Raw genomic sequence first — 16,847 nt, 5'->3', positions numbered from 1 at the left:
ATGGTGTGTATGCCAGGTGTTCTAATGACTGGGATACAGCAGTGAACCCTCAAGGGGCTGCTTGTCTAATAGGAAGAGATAGACGGTAGACAGTAGACAAATGAACAGATATATGTACAACGTCCTAGGTGGTGATGAATGCTAGAACCATTATAAAGATTAAGGGTGAGAAAGTGGAGAGGAGTGTTGTTCTTGTGAATTTTTTTTCATATTATATTATGTAGACTTTTCAGAGAGCAGATGCCTGAAGGAAATGAGCCACAGAGATGTACAGGGGAAGAACAGTCCAGTGAGGGTGATGTAAAAGCCGAGGGGTTCAAGGGGCAGCAAGGAATTCAGTGTGGCCAGAGCTGGGGTGCAGGAGGGCTGGGCAAGGGGCTTAGGAAAGGGGTTCTGTGCAATGTCATGGAGGTAAGGATGGGATTTTTCTTTAATGGAAATGGGAAGTCATGGAGGGTACTGAACCAGAGGAGTGATGTGATTGGATTTCTGTTTTAAAAGAATAAGCCTTGGAGAGTGGGTGTCAAGAATACAGACAGACATAGAACCAACTCTCCACCATCCCACCCCTCCTTTTTTTGTCCTGGAACAAGAAACTAAGATCCAATTTGCTTGTTACCCCCTCAGATACATTTTAGGCATCAGTCTACCACATAGAAGAATGTCCATTTTGTTATTTGGATCGATATGTGTGCTTTGGGGATAGCTCATGTGTTACCACCCACTCTGGTGACAATCCTGGTTTTTTTGTTTTGTTTTGTTTTGTTTTTTTGCGATGCGCGGGCCTCTCACTGTTGTGGCCTCTCCCATTGCAGAGCACAGGCTCCGGATGCGCAGGCTCAGCAGCCATGGCTCACGGGCCCAGCCGCTCCGTGGCATGTGGGATCTTCCCAGACTGGGGCACGAACCCGTGTCCCCTGCATCGGCAGGCAGACTCTTAACCACTGCGCCACCAGGGAAGCCCTGATCCTGTGTTTTCTACATCGCTTAAATCTCTGCAGGTCCATCTGCTACCAAAAAAGTGGGAGGAGCAGACAGACCACTTATAAAGCTCTCCCAGTCATTCAGGGGAGAAGTGATTATTTTGAAGATAGAACATGGCTTGCTTGTTGATCTGATAAAGGGTATAAGAAGAAGAGGGGTGTCCAGGATGAGTCCATGTGTAGGCTGGCATTAGGGATTATCTTAGTCTGTTGGGGCAACTATCATAGAACACCATAGACTGGGCAGCTTGTAAACCACAGGAATTTTTCTCTTCTAGTTCTAGAGTCTGGAAGTCCAAGATCAAGGTGTTGGCAGATTTGGTGTCTGGTGAGGTCCTGCTTTCTAGTTGGTAGACAGTTGTCTTTGCACTGAGTCCTCACATGGTGGAAGTAGATTGGGAGCTCTCCAGGGTCTCTTCTATAAGAGTGCTAATCCCAGTCATGGAGATTCCAACTCTCATGACCCAATCACCTCCCCCAAGGCTCTGCCTCCACCTGCTATCTCATTGGTGATTCGGTTTCAACATATGAATTTGTGGGGGTGGGTGGGGGAAACAAAAACATCCAGGCTATAGCAGCAGTTTAAAAGAAAAGATAGGCCATCTACTGAGATGGGGAAGCCTTCACGGGGACAGGTTTCAGGAGAATTAACTAAGTTTTAGGTTTCGACATAAGTATTCTTGGACTTGAAAAAGCAGGGCCCCTGCCTGGGCTCCATGCCTCCATTGGCATAACTTTTACAAAACTGTCTGAAGTCCCACTCCACTGCTTTAGTTTTTCACAGTTTATTTCATATTTTGAATGTCCCAAATAGTATGGTTTCTGAAAATTCTGACAGATTTTGTGGTCAAGAATCTTTTCCATTCCATTAGCTTTAGTGACATTTAGAGTAATCAGTGTCCTCCAAGAATAATGACAAAATGAGTAATTGAGTTACTTTAAGGCATTGTGAAGTCTCTTTTGCACAAGGGTGTGGGTCCACTTAAACCGTGGGCTGTGGTATGAATGTCTAACCATCCATCTGACAGCTCTGATTGCACAAAAAGATCTACGTTAAAAAAATTGTAGATCTCCTATACCCCCAAACTACTCTTTGAAATTGAAATGAAGCTCCCTGGGGTGAAAGAAAAAGTTAAAATCTAGCTTGTGAAGAGGATAGAGGGCTTTTGGGGTACTCTTGTCTCTGAGCATATGAGGCCAATCAGAATTATTCATGCATTTAATTTGCCTTTTAAATTCGTATTTTTTCCGTAAAAACATTTCCAACAAGTAAATAGCTGTGACCGCCATGCTCGTTTATGGCATCATGCTGCCAGGTTTTGAATATGAGCACTTATTTACCCTCATGATGAAGTGAGTGCCCCTCTGTTGCCTCTTAAAGGTTCAAACTGAGGTTGACATTGCCAAGTGGAACAGGATGGGTGGAGCTGGTGGTGTCAGCACTGGAGGTGGAGAAAATTGTTGGCGGGCTCCAGAATGGGATGATGTCTCCAAAGTGTTTAGAGCTCCTTGCTGAAAAGACCTTGAGTAATATCCATGTATTATACGGGTTGTATAAGGTAATCTGCTCTGCTATCAACCATGAATCTTTTAATTGCACATTTTAAGCAAAGTAGGTCCATTTTAAAATGATAACTGGAATAATTTTAAGCTATCCTACCTTTCAAAATATTAGAAATACTTTCTGTGTCTTCAAATTAGCCTTAAGAAAGGCAAAAGATAAACATGGATCAGGTGTTAACACCTCACCAAGCACTGTGGGAAATGCTTTATATTCACACCCTCATTTAATTTTCACAGAACAAAGGGCCAAGTGCCATTTGGCTCAGAGAAGAGTCAACTTCCCACTTTAAACAGAGGAGAATGAGGACAAGTAATTCAGTGATTTTCTTAGGTCTGAGCACCGGGACAATGTGGAGCCAGGTGATTTTTCTCCAGGATTTTTTTGCCACTGCTCCGGCTGGCTTACTACACCTTCATTTTTAAGGGACTTCTGAGATTTGCTTCAGTAGTAGTGTTAGAAACAAAGCTACTAGAGTAACTAAGGCTTTATTTTAGGAATGTCTTCACTAGAATAATACTTTTTAAATTTGATCTCCATCCCAAAATGGGCTTTCTTTTCTTTGACCAAGTTCTAGCATAGGGTTTTGCATATGTTAAGTGTCCAATCAAAATTAAGTGAGTTAATCAATGAACAAAAATTGATTGCTTGTATCTCTGATGAGTCTAATGGCTATTATAGGTACAGCACTAAGCTTGGCTTTGCCACAACTCTTTATAGCTATTATGATCTCCATTTCATAGAGGAGTGAAGGAAGTACATAGTGGTGAGAAGAACATTTCCATCACACCAGGGATGGCAAATAGATTTTTGTCTTGGGTGCTGGGTTCAATCATTGATAATACTGGATGTCTGGAGCTAGATAGTGGTCCCTACCTGGACAGTAGTATCTAACTGATGGTATGTACCTGGATCGGAGATACTTCAGGAGAGGGCTATACTGCAAAGCCAGGAGCCCATACCAGGACCCATTGTGAGAAACTGCCATGTTTGATTTACTCTTTTCCACTCTGAGTCTGAAATGGAGGAGTGGTCATATTCACGCCTGACATTTTTGGCTAATACAATATCCTTTGGAGGTGGCTTTTCTATGGTATTCATCAGGCTGTTTGATGCTTTGAGTTCTGTATTGAGTACTGCAGTCATTTTTATTTTGTTTTGTTTGTTTTTGGGTGCCTGCAGTAAAAAACAACGCCAAAGACCCCTGAATTACTTTTACAATTTTTTTTTCTTTGCGGTACGCGGGCCTCTCACTGTTGCAGCCTCTCCCGTTGCGGAGCACAGGATCCGGACGCGCAGGCTCAGCAGCCATGGATCACGGGCCCAGCCGCTCTGCAGCATGTGGTATCCTCCCGGACCAGGGCACAAACCCGCGTCCCCTGCATCGGCAGGCGGACCCTCAACCACTGCGCCACCAGGGAAGCCCACTTTTACAATTTCTTAATGCACACTGAGTAGCCTTTCATACTGTTAGAATTTTGATTAACTCTTCATTGATGTCGTGGAACGTTGTGACGTTCTGCAGAATGTCCAGATAGTTTAGACCCCTTGAAATATGCCACATGGTAGGAGAGTTATTATAGCCCTGTGAAAATTCTATAAACGTCTAATGTGGTTTGTCCCAAACAAATGGGAATTATTTATGGTCTCCTTTCCATCAGTTATAGAAAACAATGTGCTATCCCGAACAGTGGCTACATACATGTACCTGAGGCAGTGTTAATTTGTTTTTGCAAAGATACCACTACTGGCACCGAAGCTACAATTGGGGTTGAGTTTGGTAGTCCACTGTACTGGTGATTAAAGGGGGTTTATCAGAGAGCAGGAAAGTGGTTGCTAGGGGCTAGAGGGTAGGGGAAATAAGGAGAGGTTGGTAAAGCATAGAAACTTTCAGTTATAAGATGAATACTGTCTGAAAATCTAATGTGTAATGTATAACATGGTGACTGTAGTTGGTAACACTGTGTTATGTAATGGAAATTTGCTAAGAGGGTAGAACTTAAATATTCTTACCAAAAAAAGTGAGTAAATATGTGAGGTGATGGATGTTAACTTTATGGAGGAAATCCTTTCACAATGTATAAGTATAGCAAATCATCACAATATGTACTTTAAGTGTCTTAAAATTTTGGCAATTAAACCTCAAAAAAGCTGGAAAAATAAATGGATTTATGATGGGGTCATCACTTCTGCATCCTTTTCTTTAGACACTTGAGGATGGCAATAATCTCTGCCATTTCTCCAAGATCTCCCAAAATGCTTTTTGTTTTCTTTTTTTTCCCTTTATTTTTCTTTTTTCTTTTCTTTTCTTTCCTTTCCTTTTTTCTTTTTCTTTTCTTCTCTTTTCTCCCCTTCACCCCCATCCCCTTTTCCTTCCTCCCTTCCTCCCTCCTTTCCATCCTGTCTTGGCTGAATGGGTGGAATGAACATTTTCAGAGACTTCCACTTGCCCTTATGATAATGACAAAGACAACTCCCGTGATAGGTCTTATAAGGTCAAGGAATGAATGTATGGTTCAGGATGTTCCAACTATCAAATACGTCTATTCTAACTATACGTTCAGGGACTGGAAATGACCATGGGGACATAAGGGTCCAGGACTCCATATATGATGTGATCCCTCTACTCACCATTCTAACAAGGGAGCATAATGACACTTTGGGTCCCGATTATCAATGTTAACTTGGGCCCTGTGTCCAGGAGACTGTAATGTTTGGTATCCCCTTTGCATAGTGTGCATTTACTCAAGTAAGTGGCTGTAGGTACCTTTGGGAAGCATTAGATGGATTACTGTAAATAGTTGCTGTAGCAGTACAGGATCTGGGAATCTGGCTTTTTCTTCAGGCAGTTGGGTTTTGGTCTGAAAATTGGCTCAGATACGGAAACCAGGCAAGGGAATTTTTATGGAGGCAGCTAACCTCAGCTAACTGCTCAACTACATCCTGGTTTATTTCACTTGTATAGATCAGCGTGCCTGGATCTGAAGACATTTCAGGCAGGATACTTCTGTGCTGGAGGCCAGTCTTGTGCACTGTAACGGTTCTAGCGGTATTCCCTGACCACTACCAGCTAGTTGACAGCAGTGCCCAGTGATTGTGACAATCAAACCTGTCTCCAGATGTTGCCATATGTCCCCTGTGAGGCAAAAGTACCCCCAGTAGTGTGTCTTCTAATAATCTTTAAACATTGCTGTAGGTTTCCGGGGAATGTTCATGTCAAAACTACTTCATGGATGAGAAGCAACTGAAAATAACCAGCAAGGTAGCTCCCAAATCCCATTTTAGAGACTGCTTCCTCAGTTCACTTCTGGCACCAATTTCCTTAGGTCTAGTTCCCAGAAAACAGTCTCAGATAAAGATTTGAGTTCAGGAAGTTGTTGCCCTTGATTCGGTACCTGTGGGGAAGTAAGAGCAGTAGGACCAGCAGAGGGAGGCCTGAGTCCATCCCTCAGGCCTCTCCTAAGGTGAGTTGTACTCCCTCAGGCAAAGGAGCTGGGCTATTATGACCCTGCATCAACCACTCAGTGGATGATCATGGGGAGGGGACATGACTTGGGGTAAGGTGGATTTCTTTAGTTGAGGGCAATTCCTGACACAGGGCTCAGTGAAATGGCATCGGCTGCCAAACCTCTAGCTTCTGGGAATGTCTCAGTCCTGAAAGGGGTATCTGAGCAGAACATCCACTAATAATAGAAATAAAAATTTCCAAAGATACAGACTTTACCTAACTTCACTAGCATATGGTAGTATCTCATCCACCTCTTATTCTGCCACCTTTAGCACACAACAGTTCATCAAATATCAAAAACTGTTTACACATCATGAGGTGTAAGACACCACACTTTATTATTTAGATCATCTGTTTTGGTGCTAGTGTATATAACCATGCAAATACTCATGCATTCCAATTGATTTTTACCAATCAGAAAATACATATTACGTAAAGGAGTGTTTTGATGGAGGGGCTTCATTAAGATCTGAAAAATTTTATTCAGAGTCTGAGTGGATTCTGTGGTTGGCTGAATAGGGTTATTGAAATTAATGCAAAGCATTATAAAGCTGAAAACTCATGGTATATCTATGATATGATTGCCCATTTTGTTATTGTTATACAACCAACATGGCATAATAAAAAAAGTCATGTAAAACAATATAATGGCTTGTTGTTAATAATAACAACCCAAATTTAAATAACTATTTAGGACAATGAATTGTGTCTTCCTAACCAAATAATAAGCCAAGCTTCCCCAGCAGGAGCATTGCTGTACCACTTGGGAGTATAAACTCTAAAACTCTGACAAAATTATATATCCCAGTAGTTTTTTTTTTTAACTTTGTGATTATAAGGTCATGCTGCTTGTATAACTAGCTTAATATAGTTAGTAGCATTTTTATTTTAAACCACTCTTTTCAGAAATTTATTCTAAAAATATTTCCGTGATGAAACTTGGTATCTTATATGACATACTGCATTTTATCCTCGGAGATTCAGCCTTTCCAAAAATATCCATATATTTTCAATCAATTTTACTGCTTCTGTGTTTGCAAAAAGCAAAGCAATCTTAGTGGTTTCATAAAAATGTTATTAGTGAAGACCTTGAGGAAAAGGAAACTTTTCATACTTAAAGTATTTCAAGTCAAACATTTTCTTCTGATTTTCTAATTAACACTTTTATTACTATCCTAAACTTCAATTAAGTAATACTGATAATAGTCATGAAAAATCTATTTTTTTTCCATAGTTTATTTTTTTCTATTCTTAAGTTGCCTTCAATGCAGGAATAAATAATGGTATTTCTTGAAAGTAAATAATGTCAATAAAAGTCACCATTTAAAGAAATATAACTAGGTATGTGGGGGTCTTGTGCTCTATCAATACATGGAAGTTATTCTCTTTTGAACTTTCAAGTTTATGTTAATGCTTCTATAGAATGGTTTATTGAATTCTCTCATTAAAAATTGCTATTCTTGATTTCTTCAATTTGTTTCTTCTTACATGTGTTTCATCTTACTTTTGTTTCTCTTATTCTATTACTATCTACATTTCGTAAACTGTTTACAAAATCTATTTTAATATTCTCTATTTTCTGCTCTCATACACTATCTTATTTAAAATTCAGTTTTTTTGTATTAAAACAATAATTAATGGATGATTATTAAATACATATGTATACATTTATTTCTCAAGACACATTTAAAAATGGAATTTATTTAATTAGGAAGTGAATTATGTGGCACAGATGTTAACAGCCTTATTTTTTATTTTAATAAATAATTTTGGATGATTTTATATTGCCATCATTCTACTACATTTCAATCTGCCATATATGACAGAAGCCCCTATATAATAGTCTTATGCTTTATTGTGACTCCTCTTGATTTATTTAAGTGTTCATAAAAATTTATATATTTCCAGAGGGAATTCATATTTAATCATGTTATATATCTACACTAACACTCAGTACTAATTTTCCATCTGGTGCCAAGAACAAATATTAGTACACATACATACAGAGGAATGTTCACATTTTAGAACTTGCTTTTAATCTCTGTTAAAACATTGACCAAATGCATTTGGGAATGAAGTAGTGCACATTTTCTTTCTGGCTGTCCAATAATTGCTAAAAGGTAAGTGGATACCTTCCTTTACCTTTTGATTCAGGAAAATAAGGTGTGTTGTTCATGGAGTTTGACTTAGTCGTCTATTATAAATTAATTTTCACTTGGCTACAAATAAATTCTTCTTAAACTGTCAGAGATCGCCTTTGAATTGACCTTGGGGCGCAGCTATTCTGAAAGAAAGGTTTCAGATATCAACTTTGTTGATTCAGCCCTTCATCCCAGAAAAGCACCCAGGGAGAGAACCATCTTTAGACTGCTCCAGAGAACCAAGGTTCCTATGATAATGCTTTATGTGTTTCTGACTATGTTTCATTAAAAGATAAATTAATATCTAAGAAATAACAAATAGCACAATGTGGATTGTTTACCATTACTGCAAGATACACTATGTGCATATGTCAGATGAGATGGCAAAATGAGATTCTTTTGGAAAAGTGGAAATCTAATGCCCCCTAAAAAGTCAAATTTAATTTCAAAAGAAAAGCATGCAGTTTTCTGATTCAGACATTTCATCTGTGTAGTGGGAGCATTTGATTTGGTCACTGTAGCAGTTCTCCAGGTGAATACTGGCTATGAAACAGGGTATTTCAATATCCATAAAGACTTTTTTTACACATAGAATTACTCCTCAAGAAATGAAGTGAGTAGAACATATAAAATTCTGTTTAGAAATTTCTACTGTGGATGTTATCATTTTCCTAGGGAAAAAGAAATCATGCTTGTAGAGTGAATAATGAGGAATCATATCTGTCACCACCTGGAGGGTTGATTGTATATATAGAAACCACCTATTATGGGAAACTATGCATATACACACATATATATGTGTATATGTATTATATAATACATATAAAACATATATAATATAATAACACACACACACACACACACACACACTAAAGATTTCAGAGAAATTCCCATCAATATATGCCTTCCATTTAATTTTATGTAAGATTGAAAAATGTGAGTTAAAGCAGCCCATTTATGTTCTGCATGAAAGAATGGTTCATTATTACTTTTTCAACCAAAGCTTTTTCAACAGTTGGTGAGGTATTTAACCTCATCCTAAGGAAAACTAGAATAGGAGCCAGGGACCATAGTTAGGTAACCTTAGAAAGTCATTTAATCTCTCTTTCAGTCTGCCTACCCCACAGAGTAGCTCCACAGATGAAATGTAGATAGAAAAGTGCTTTGGAATAATAAAGCAACATATAAATGCAAGATAGTATTGCTTTGGTTGTTGCCCTGTGAAAGTGAACCATTAGAAATCTGATGCCAGATGTGGGCATACATTCAGCCATGTAACTTGGCTTTTTGAAACCCTCATTCTGGATAATACATCTTTTGTTGTTCACTAGTATCATACACTACTCCACATTAAACAGGATACAGTGAACTCAGTAATAGGGCTTTTATTGCCATAAAAATATATTTAGACCAAAGACCTGTTTAAGGATGATGGTGCTTACTTCTGCAAACTAGAATGTAATTCCTTGGAACTTATAAGTCATTCATCAACTCTTATATATGCAATGTATAAGAACAGTGCCACATCCCCAATGACCCCCGTCCCAGAAGGTAACACACAGATCACTGTGCCACTAAAATGTAATCTTGTTATGGGCAGAGATTTTTTGTGTGGTTGGATCATTTCCATATATCCAATAACTATAATAGTGGTGGCTAATACGTGTAGTATTCAATATAAATGAAAGGTTAACCTTGCTTTTCTAAATTTTAGATGTGAATTTGTTCATTCATTCATTCATTCAACAAACAGTGTTAATTAAGCACTTAGTATATGTCCATCCTGAAAGTTTAAAATGAAAAATGGCAAACAGGCAGGCAAAGAAGTAATTACAGATCTATTTTAACATAAGTCTCTACAAAGTGTTATTGGGTCATAGAAATGAAACTATGGTTGACTCTTGAACAACAGGGTCTGAACTGTGGGGTTCTACTTATATGTGGGCTTTTTTCAATAGTAAATTCTGCAGTGCTACCTGATGGGACGTGCGGTTGGTTGAATCTGCAGGTGTGGAACCACTTGTAGGGAGGAACTGTGGAAGGGAAGGAGTTGAGTATACATGGAAGGCTGACTGTAAGTTACATACAGATTTTCGACTGCACAGAGGGCTGGCACCCTTAACCCCTGTGTTGTTCAAGGGTCAACTGTACTTAATTCTATATGGGGAGGTCAGAAAAGTCTTAAGTAGATGACAGATTGAATCTTGGTTAATGAGTAAGCATTTTGATTGAGGACGGTAATTAATGTAATCATAGTGTTGAGAAATGATTCTTCATGGGTGTCTCACATTTTTGCATATTCTACTAGTTCCTTTGGAAATATCTTTCCAAGGTGTTTGTGTAGCAGATGGCCTTGGGTGATAGTAGTGTGTCCTTTTGAAACAAAGGGCAGATGTGCTTGTTACCCCTTATGAAATGTTCAGGTTCCCCAAACACCGTCCCTGCAATGCTTAGGGAACTGGTACAAGAACTGTTGGTGCTCTGGCTACTGCTATTAAGGCGAGTAGTAAAGCCTCTTGTCTCTGATTCAAGAGTCGCATATCTTCTGTCAGCATCCAGAACACTGTGGCAGGGTTACTTATTACTTAGTATGTAGGGTAAAATCTCAGCCTTTCACAGGTTTGACAGTTTTGTTGATGAAGATGGAATGTTGAGAGAGACACTTCCTGGAAAAGGAAGAATGAGGGCTTTTCAGGTGGTTAAATTGATTTGAGGGAAGTCCATGGGTATTGGTAACAAACATGCTGCCCAGATTTTAGTCAACTGAGCAACAAATGGTCCTCTGCTTTATTGTCTATTAAAGATGAGGAATTGGGAAAGATGGTTCCCTGATTTCAGGGAAGTAGGTTCAAAGACTGAGTGGTGCCCTTGTTGTGCTAACTCTTCTCAGAGATGGGGAACTTCCTTGGAGATCTGCTGGTCAGCCGCAGGTCCACCCATTGTGAAAAGTAGCACTAAGATGAGTCCTGGGTGGACTGAAGGTTCTTTTCTCTCTGTCCATCAATAATTACTGGGAGTTGGGCTTCCCTGGTGGCACAGTGGTTGAGAGTCTGCCTGCCGATGCAGGGGAAACAGGTTTGTGCCCCAGTCCGGGAAGATCCCACATGCCACAGAGCGGCTATGCCCGTGAGCCATGGCCGCTGAGCCTGCGCGTCTGGAGCCTGTGCTCCGCAACGGGAGAGACCACAACAGTGAGAGGCCCGTGTACTGGAAAAAAAAAAATTACTGGGAGTGTAGAAGGAAGAAATTTGGCCAGCATTATTGGAAGAAGCTAGGTGAATCATAAGAGCTTTGATTGGTTGAGTTGGGAGGTGATGGGATGGGATAATTAATGCTTGCTAATAAGGAATAACAGTAGCTGGACCTTCTTAGCCCATCCAGCAGTCTGTCCTCCATAACTTAATACAACTAGAGATGGCAGCAAAAGGTCTGCCATGAGTCTTGGCTACTATACAGAAACTTTGGGGAGATTTCACTGGGATGGACAAACTCCTATGTGAGGAGCCATAGGTGAGTCATTGACTAGTATGTGGGGTACTCCTGCCCCAGGTTATGTATAAGGTGCTGAAAAGCAACCCACTAGAGAATGAGAAAGGACCCAAAGAACTGTAGATGAATTTCAGAGTCAACCTTGCTACCTTGCAAGACTCCCTTAGTCCTTGTATTGTAACTGGATGAAGACTTAAGAGACGGTATCTTGACAATGGAGCATGTGCAAGTTTAGCACTTGACAGCCAGAGGGGGGAAAAAAAACAGTGATCCTGCTGGAAACCAACACAGCTAAGGACGCTAAGGCCAGGGGTTCCCAAGGTTAAAATAGATGGCGTCAGGAATGATGATTTTTGCTGCCTGATACAGGGCTTTGTGTGGACCAAAGACATTACAAGTTAATTGGATTGAGCCAGTGGGCAGCTGTTGTGATGATTGCTCTCTTCTGCATCCCCTCATCTTTCCCAACCTTCCTCCTTCAGCTGTTTAAGGAAAAAAATGATTACTCATGCATGAAGGTCATCCATCCGAGTGTGCCAGGGAGTGGTGGGGAGAGCAAGGACTCTAACCTTCCTGGTTCTGTCTGATAAAGGCATCCAAGTCACCATCCTATCAGTCCCATGGGGGTGGGAGTCCTGATTCAATTGATGGGGTTGGACAGTGTTCTCAGTGGGAAAGGGGACCTGACGTAGCCTTGTGGGTGGGGCCTTCATGACAAATACACTCTCCTGTTGTTGCTTGCATGTCTGAATGTATAGTAAAAACTGATGTGTGCTGTGATTGTAATTCTCTGTCCCATAAGTGCCAGAGGGTATCATCTCAATGGGAAGAGCTGCATGTAGTGAAGTGAACATAACTCTGGGGGTCCCCAAATCCTCCTGACCTCTTTGATCTCTAAGTCTCTGTGACTGGTGATTTTGCAAATTTGAGCTTCTGTCAAAGTCAGGCAGCCTCTACCTGGTGGCACTTTGGGGGGTTGTGGATCCCTTACTGCCATGACCCAGCCAACCAAGTCTCTTTTAAAAATCAGCTGTTGGCTTGCCTTGGAGCTCTTTTTGAAACTGGACACCTGAGTTAGGGAGGCTGTTGTGACTCTCTGGCCCCTATTTCCATTTTGGGGGTTCAACTTGGAGTCAATGACTAACGAGGTTGGACATTTTCAACAGGTCACACTAATCAAATGGAAATTGTATATTCGAGAAAGTGGTTGGCCTGTCCCCAGTGCAATCTCAGCTTTACCCACAAAAAGTAACCCTTGCCCTCTGTTGCCTGTTCCACTGCCTGGAACAAAGCTACCAGCTCAGTAGGGGCCCTTCTCTTCATGGTGCTTTTCTTAGCCTGGTTGGATGATGTTTTGGCCGAACTGAAATCTGATGATGACCACTGGGCTCCTGCAGTTGTAAAACCTCTCCAGCTGCCATGCAGAACCGAAAGGGGATGTGATTGTTCTACTTGTCCAACAGAACTTGAGGCCATTGCCATGTTTTTATTGACTCTTGGGTTGGGGTCATTGGCCTAGCTTATTTGTCTGCCATTTGGGAAACTGTAGACTAAGATATTAAAGACACCTTTTGGGGGAGGCTATGAATTATGGCAACAAATTATGGCTGCTGGTGGATCATCTGAAGCCCATACTCTGATGAGGCACACTGGAATCACGCTGTGGATCAAGCCTCCATCACCTATATTGTCACTGTTGCTGCCTGGATAAATCAGCATTGAACATGGTAACACATCCACCATCATAAAATAGGCACAAAGTAAACAACGCTGAGCTTCTGATACAGAGGCAACTACAGTATAGGATTCGTTCTGCTGGTTGGATCCAGGACCCTGGGGAGGAGTGGCATGGCAGAAGTCAATATTGCAGGTTGGCCTTCTCCTGCTCCTTGAAGATCTGTTGAGAGTAGCCTTAATTAAATGTTTTCTGAGATAAAAATGAGCGGATTTGGTTCCAGCCTCTGTTCGTTAATCAGAGGGGCCAACAGAGTGGTTTACTGGTAGGAAAATTTGCCATAACCCAGGATGGTGTAAAAATGAACAGTGGATACTATTGGGAAATAATTCTCCATGAGTTTATTGAATTTCTGTATTTCTTGCAAGCAGAGGCATAATTACCTTTGTTCCAGACAATCTTTTCAAGGATTTTTTTAATGCAAAATAGTTTTGAATGATAGAACTAGTGTCTCCTTCTGGAGCCAAGGGGAACTGTCTTTCTCTCAGATCAAAGGCAGGCATACTCATGGTCAAGCATGATAAACACAGTGTCTACCTCTGTCACCAAGGAACGATATGTGTACTGCCCATTAGCAAATGTTCAAGGTCCCTGTGCTTGGGGTTCCTTTCCTATAATGCAACCCATTGTCTGGGCAAGCATTGTATGGTCCTCTTTTTTTCCTGGGAGTTGGGGCTTGGGGAACCAGCACAAATCCTGATTTTCTAGCTACTGCTGTTGCTGTGAGTGATAAGCCTTTTTTCCCTTCTCTGACCAATGAGTCTGTGTCTTCCACCAGCATCCATGGCAGGCTCACTTGTTAGCTTGAAAGTAGGGTAAAACTTCAGACCCTTCATCATTTTTCACAATTAGGAGCTATAAAAGATATACCTATACCCTCAATGGTGTAAAAGAGTTGACATTTATTTTCATCTCTATGAGGGACAAAATAATTGTTTCTTATAGGCATGAAATTCTTATTAAAGCAGTGATTCTGGTGTAGGTTCCTTCAATTTTTTTTTTTTGTCTTTATCACCTTCCAAGTCTGCCATACTCATCTGCATCAAGCTGGCTAGATGGGAAAGAGCATGGAAGCATGTGCATGGGATATTTTCATGGGCCAAGACTAAAAGCAGTACATAGTATTCATATTCATGTTCCATCAACTGGAACTTGTTCAAACGTAACTCTTAGGGGAGAAATGGGGTCAGGTCCTGTGTCTGCGAAGAAGAGAAAAGGTTTTGGTGGAAAGTTTTCCCCACAGATAGAAGCTATTTCCAACCAATAGTAACTTCATGTCTACAGTCATGAAAGTGGGCAGGACATGACTTTAGCATGACTAAAATCACAGGATGCATGAAGTAGAGTGCGGTAGAAGGTGAGAGGCTAGTCATGAATCATCTTTTACCTTAGGTTGATAGATCTCTCCAAAGGTGACTGGTAGATTCTGAAGCATTTTAATCATGGAAAAACAAAATTAAGGAGAATACTTAGGAAGCCACAGCAGTAGACTAAGTAGAAAAGGATGACAATTTAAATAAAGCCAGTGACAAAAGAGATTCACTAATACAATCAACAAACAATTATTAAGTGCAAGCTAAGTGTTGGGTGTTGGGTATATGCCAAAATAAAACCAGTAATAAAGATACCAATTAGGTACCAATTAGATATAAGTGGTAAGAGAGATGGAATCGGATATTAGGTGGTGGGAGAATATCTGAGGAGAGGAATGAGGCAAGGAAATCATGAGATCAGTTTTGCATCACTGAATTCTATGTGCTTTTACAACATTTAAGTGGATTTGCTCACTAGGCATTGCATTATTTATGTAAAGCTGAAGTTGCTTAGAAACATCAATACAGAGATAGTAATGCCCAGAATGACACTGAAAATACCAAGATAGGGCTCTCACATCACACATACTCAACAAGTATGTATTGACTTTATTTATATATTTTTTTATATGCTGTTTAAAGGGAAACTTGTTACTCTTTGAACTTACTGAACACATTATAACTTTCTTCTGATTTCTTGGGTATTCAGATAGAGGGAATACAGACCCATGACTAGAAGACAAAATGGGAGTGTTAGGTTCAAGAAGAAATGTAAAATAATATTAAGTAAACACATATTCTGCTTTGACTTAAATGACTATAATTAGTGGGAGATTACACTTTAATTTCTTCAGATTGTTACTTCTGCCAGCTATACCAGTGATGCAGAGGAAGGGCCCAAGCTCTTTAATTGTACTCAGCATATTGTTTACCTTAAAAAACACTATGTTCCTTTTTTGGGGTTAATCACTGCTGTTTAATAAAGTAGTATTCTTCATCTATGTATACTCCAAGCTAATTGCTGTTGAAAATAAGTTTCAGAAAACAAGCAGTGATAATGGGACCACATGGCTTAAGATTGCCTAGTTTTGTTTTTGTTTTTTCATCCCTGAAGTTTTAGGACTGGAGGTAATAAGAAAGAGGAGTGAGCTTCTCTTTTTTACTCTGCCTTCCCATGCCATCCCTCTACTTTATTGCCTAGTTGAAATGATGGCCACCCTGTAAATAAGGCATGATTTCATGATTGTCATCCAAAACTGAGCCTAAAGCTGAGGAACTCCATGTGTCCTCGCTCAAACCTCCACCTTCCCAACTGCATGCATCACAGCCTGCTCAGGATATGCAGAGATGAGAATTCTTTTCCTTCTCAGTTAATTTTTGCTTATTGAATTGCCTGGTTTCATGGAAATTGTGGAGGGTGGTATGTAAACATTGTAACAGGGACCATCTGGGTTCCTTTGCTGAGTCAGCACAGAATGCTAATAAAACCAGGTAACAGCTATGGACCCTAGAATGGGCAGGGAGCATTGTGCTGTGTGATGGAAATAAACTGGGTCATGCATCCAAAATAGCCACCTTATCGGTGTGTGCCCGTGATTGTTACAAGGACAGGGTGAGACAATGCAAATTGGTCAGCCCAGAGACATCAGCCTTTATGAAAGGCAAGACAAAAATATAACTTTGAAGTACAGGTCATGCTGATCTGGGTCAGTTCCATCAGCTATCCATTAGAAGACCTTGATGATTGATTACCCACACTTAACTGGGCTCAGAGATACCAGGAGGTTATGTTTGTCCAGTCTGGAAAGATGTAACCTACTGCCGATTTTAACTGCAGTATGAAGTTGAGAAAGTCAGTTTCAATTTTTCCTGTTTCAAACTAGTGTCCTTCTAAACATGACGTGACCATAATACTTAATTTAGGAACAGAGGGGAATATCAAGGATTAGGTACTCCTGGGGGGAGTTTGTCCTTTAGGAAGCTGTGTTTAGGTGCTGGTTGTGCTGTGTGACACAAACAAGAAATAAACAACACATCTTATTCTCTGACACAGGCAAGAAAACTGAATTCACACTTGGCAAGTTCAGGGTATGGCATCTGGATGACTGTGCCTGGTA

At 40.3% G+C, this 16,847-nt stretch overlaps 1 protein-coding gene across 3 annotated transcripts in view; it reads left to right on the top strand.

Annotated features, from left to right (window-relative positions):
• HMGCLL1 (3-hydroxy-3-methylglutaryl-CoA lyase like 1) overlaps positions 1–16,847 on the top strand; it is a 136,224-nt gene that overhangs the window by 24,337 nt on the left and 95,040 nt on the right. The gene's annotated exons all lie outside the window — the stretch shown is intronic.

Source organism: Mesoplodon densirostris, chromosome 10, assembly GCF_025265405.1.
Source record: "Mesoplodon densirostris isolate mMesDen1 chromosome 10, mMesDen1 primary haplotype, whole genome shotgun sequence".
Classification (NCBI taxonomy): domain Eukaryota; kingdom Metazoa; phylum Chordata; class Mammalia; order Artiodactyla; family Ziphiidae; genus Mesoplodon; species Mesoplodon densirostris.
This window is presented reverse-complemented; position numbering and strand designations above follow the sequence as displayed.